The sequence below is a fragment of the Hylobates moloch genome, unplaced genomic scaffold (genome assembly GCF_009828535.3).
Source record: "Hylobates moloch isolate HMO894 unplaced genomic scaffold, HMol_V3 SCAFFOLD_10, whole genome shotgun sequence".
In the NCBI taxonomy this organism is placed as follows: Eukaryota; Metazoa; Chordata; class Mammalia; order Primates; family Hylobatidae; genus Hylobates; species Hylobates moloch.
Genome location: NW_026652285.1, coordinates 19444933 through 19449567, shown reverse-complemented (window position 1 = coordinate 19449567; position 4635 = coordinate 19444933). Strand labels below are relative to the sequence as shown.

Sequence of the window (4635 nt, the reverse complement as noted above, 5' to 3'; positions counted from 1 at the left end):
CCCAAGGCCTCTCCCCTCCTCCTCCCCCGGGAGCTTCTCCAGGGTTATTTGGAAAATGAGGCGGGAACTCCAATCCCTGAGAAAGCGCTCAGGCGAGTGCTGAGGTGAGCGCAAATGGAAGCGCACGGCCGGGCTGGCCGTGGGCTCAGTAACCAGTCGGCTGCCCGGCTTGCGCCAGCACTAAATGCTCGATCAGAAAGAGAAAAAGAGGCGCAATCATTCCAAATTTCAGGAAAAGTCAAATCGGAGAGGGAGACTCAGGTTTCTTCAGACTGCACCTTCTCCGGGCCTCGCTGAATGCGGGGGCTCTATCCACAGCGCGCGGGGCCGAGCTCAGGGAGGCTGGGGCGAAGATCTAATTCCTTCCCTCCAGCCGCCAAACTGAATTATTCAGTTTATTCAACCTGAGTTACTAAGAAAGAAAAGTCCTTCCAAATAAAACTTAAAACCCACTGCGAATGACAACCTATACTAAAAGTTCGTTTGGGGGCTGGTGGGTAGGATGGAGGAGAAAGGGCACGGATAATCCCGGAAGGGCCGCGGAGTGCGGAGGACTATGGTCGCTGTCGAATCTCTGTTCCCCTGGCAGATCCTCTGAGTGCTGGCTCGGGGTTACAGACCTCGGCGTCCGGCTGCAGGGGCAGACAGAGACCTCCGCTCCTGGGGCGTGCGGTAGGCACCCTATGGAGCCCAGAGACTGCCGAGAGCTCTGCGCACTCACCAAATGTTAGGAGTGCTCGTGATAGAGCGCCAGGGAAGGGGCTGGTTCGGAGGAAATTCTCGCTACCGGGAAGGTCGGAACTCTGGGTGATCAAACAAGGAATGCATACCACCGCCATGGGTGCTATGCTGCGCAAGGAATTATTACCGGAGCGGTTGCGTTGGCCTTTGCCCGGCGACCCAAGAAGAGTAAGCAAACTAGCATCCACCTAGCGTATCAGGTCCAATCCCTGCGCCTCGGCCCAATCCGTAGACCCCCGCGGCGCCGTATCCCCTCCCCCCAACTCTGGACCCCGCGGTCTGCCCCCACAGCATCACCAGGGTGCTGGAGTTTTCCGAGCGGGCCCCTTGCGCTAAGCGAGAGGATCTGTGAGGGAGAGTTGGGAGAGCCACTTCTGGCTTTTGTGACGACCCCGGGGCCTGAGGTATTGATAGTGACAGGAGAGAGTTCTCTTTTTTACTTCCTTCTTTCCATCCCTCCTCCTCCCCTCCACTTCTTCTTGGTTTTCTTACGGTTTTGGATTTTAGTTTTTGCAATTTGTCATAAAGCAAATGACAAAGGCTTGGAGTTCTTAGTCCAGCTCAGTTCTTTTATCCCTTCTGGGTAAACCAGTCTCAGAGAAGGCAAATGACTAATGCAAAATATCCCAACCAGCAACTTCATGGCTGAACTGGACCAGAACCCAAGCCTCAAGGGTCTCAAGCCAGCCCTCCCTCTTTAAAATTTTTTTGTAAAATATGGAATGCTTCATAAATTTGCATGTCATCCTGGTGCAAGGGCCATGCTAATCGTCTCTGTATTGGTTCAACTATTTTTCCTAAGCAAGCATCCTCTCTCCCCTCTGATCCAATACGAGATTACTGTGCTTCCCAGCCCACATCCTCACCATGTCCACCTTTCCTGGTTGGTGAGATGAGACTCCTATTGGAGAGGATCCCTCCCTGGGGAGCCTGCTTCTGAGGAGACCCCAGGTTATCCCAAGCAGGTGCCCCACCCCCACACGCTCTGGAATATGACAGAAGAGAGCCTTGAAGAAACAGGTGATGATGGAAGGAGATGTTTCCTCATGTGTAAAATGGGGATAATAGTGCCTGGGGTTTGAGCGTGTGTGTGTCTGTCTCTCTCTCTCTCTCTCTCTGTGTGTGTGTGTGTGTGTGTGTGTGTGTGTGTGTGTGTAGATGCACAGGACTTGGTTGTTATGAGTGCTTGATAAATTCTAAAGGGCTGCAGAGTATGTCCTGCTGCTGCATAGGGGTGAAGATCCTCTGAGTTCAGAGAAGCCCTGAGAGCTTAGAACTTAAGACAAGTATGCACTGGGGATCTCCTGGCTTTGGAGGATGCCCAAAGCCAAATGTGGCAGAAGCCTGCCAGAAAACCCATGCCTGCCCTTCTTTCCTAGGTCTGACAAGAAAGGATTCTGTGCACATGGTTCTAAGAGGGAATGTCTTTCCACTTACCCTGTCAATTCCAGCTCAAAAGCACTTCCTTTGGGAAACCCTCCCTCACAGCCAACCCCACCCAAAAAACATTCTCTTCCTTTGATGCACACCTTTGATGCCATCCCTGGAAACTCTCCTCAGCACTGCTGTAAGGCTGCCTCCATCCCTGTAGAGGAAAATGGTGATGGTCGAATGAAAGGTTTAGAAGGATATATATCCTCACAGGTTCGCAGCTCCAGCTCTAAGGAGGTGGTGGCATGGCTAGAATTACGGAAGAAAGGGAGAAAGGTAGTCCCACATAGAATAAGCATTTATCTACTGAGCAAACCCTCCACACCCTGTTGGACAAAAGGGGAGTGGGTTCTCCAGCTGCCCAGAGGAGGAAGATCCCCTGCAAGAGCCCCTTCTTCCTGGCTCCAAGGCTTCGAGATGAAGAGCTCCAAGCCAGGTGCTAGAGTCTCTCCTTGGAAAAACTCACCTCTATCTATTCCACTGGGGAGTCTAGTTTGAAATAGATTTGCTCTTCCTCCTTGCAGGACACCTGACTGAGCTTCAACCACTCCTGCATACCCATTTGATTGATTTTGTCTCTCTAAGGAGGCCTGGGCTCAGCCATTCCCCAGCCAGTGTTTTCTCCTATTCTTCCAGGCTGCTGCCTCCTCCTCCTCCTCATCCTCCTCCTTCTGATCCTCCTGCTTCTTTTTTCAACATAGAGTCTCACTCTGTCAGTCAGGCTGGAGTGAAGTGGCACGATCTCGACTCACTGCTGCCTTGACCTCCAGAGCTCAAGTGATCCTCCTGCCTCAGTCTCCTGAGTAGCTGGGACTACAGGCATATACCACCATGACCAGCTAATTTTTGTACTTTTTGTAGAGTTGAGTCTCCCTATGTTGCCCAGGCTGATCTCGAACTCCTGAGCTCAACCGATCTGCCTGCCTGGGCCTCCCCAAATGCTGGGATTACCGGCCTGAGCCGCCTTGCCTGATCTCTCTTTTTCTTATCACCATCCTCTTCCATCTCCCAATTCTACGAGGGCTACCTTCACTCTGAACGCTAACAATGAAAGCATGTGTGTGTGTACAAACATGAATTTGCCTGCCAAGTTGCATAAAGTGGGAACAGGTGTTTGGGTATGCTGGGGAATTTGTGAAGACTGGCAGTTTAGGGATGGAACGGTCTCTCCCCTAACATAAGGCATCTTAGATGTGTATTTCTCATAGGGTAGGAACACAAGTATACATTTTATGTGCTTGGATCTTCTGTATTTTCGAGTATGTACACCAGTGATTTGACTTGTATACTCATGAATCTATGTAAGAGACAAGTACTAGATAGAGTTTTTATTTATGGATAGTGCTAATTCATCTTTAGGTATGTAGATGTATACACATCACAGCCTAAACTGTTTGCAGATTTATAAATGAACCTCTCTTTTTATAGAGGAATGCCAGTGTGAACATCAGTGTAGGCACCTCCATGTTGGTATATGTGAGTATATATGTTGCATTTGAATGGAGTCCCTGTGTAGTTGTGTACACGTGTCAATAAATGCTTGTATACGTGGACACGTGTCCATCGAGGCCATGGATACTAATGTTTAGAAGCAAGTCCTGAACACAGCCTGGAAAATGCGCCAGGGAGACTGGCCTGCAGTATTTCCTGTGCCTGCCCAGGAGCCATCCAACTGGACTCATCTCCCACTCCCAGATTTCGTCCGGGTTCAAGCAACACTTCAGCACCCTGCGGCGCCAGGAAAGGCGGGGCACCGCACAGGCTAACGCCTAGAGGGCGGATCCCTTCTTCAGCTTCAGGGGCCTGCAAGGAGCTGCGGTGTCGCAACCAAACCCGGGCCCCTGCCGGAAGCGGAAGCCAGCACGCAGGGCGGTGGGGTGCAGCGGCGGCGGTCTCGGCGTGCCAGGCCCAGGGCGCCCCGCGGGGGCGTGCGCGCCACACGCGTGCGGGGCAGGCTGGGCGCCGGGCGGCACCCTCCCAGCCCCGGCGTCTATTTACCAACAAACTGCCGGCGCTCAGCAGCAGCGCATTCCGACGCGCTGACTAAGCGGCTGGCGCTGGCGGTCTGCACTTGACTCCCCTGCAGGTCCACGGCGGCTGGACCAGAATCGACGTGCAGACCCCCGAAATCGGGAGTCTGCAAATGCAGATCCCTGCGTCTCCGCAGCCCCAGGGCCTCTGCCCACCACTCAGCTCCCTGTCCCTTGGGCATCCAGGCTCGCCACCTCTCTAGAATTTCTGCCATTATAACCGAGGTTCCTGGACTGCACCAATCGCTCTGCAACCCCAGCACCTCTCGGAGGAGACCCCGAGATAGACCGGCCTGGAGCGTGCGCACCGTCCCCCTCCCATTTCCCACTTCTCTACAACGGGCTGTCCCGAGGGGCGGGGCCCGGCTACAAGTCTCCGTGAGGTCACCGCGGGCGGTAGCCAATCCGGGACATCTAAGAGGGCGGGGCCCCC

At 53.4% G+C, this 4635-nt stretch overlaps 1 non-coding gene across 1 annotated transcript; it reads right to left on the bottom strand.

Annotated features, from left to right (window-relative positions):
- Positions 1–1452: 1452 nt before the first annotated feature.
- LOC116475974 (U6 spliceosomal RNA) lies at positions 1453–1554 on the bottom strand. The gene has a single exon (XR_004250063.1). It is a non-coding gene; the product is annotated as a U6 spliceosomal RNA (small nuclear RNA).
- Positions 1555–4635: the final 3081 nt, after the last annotated feature.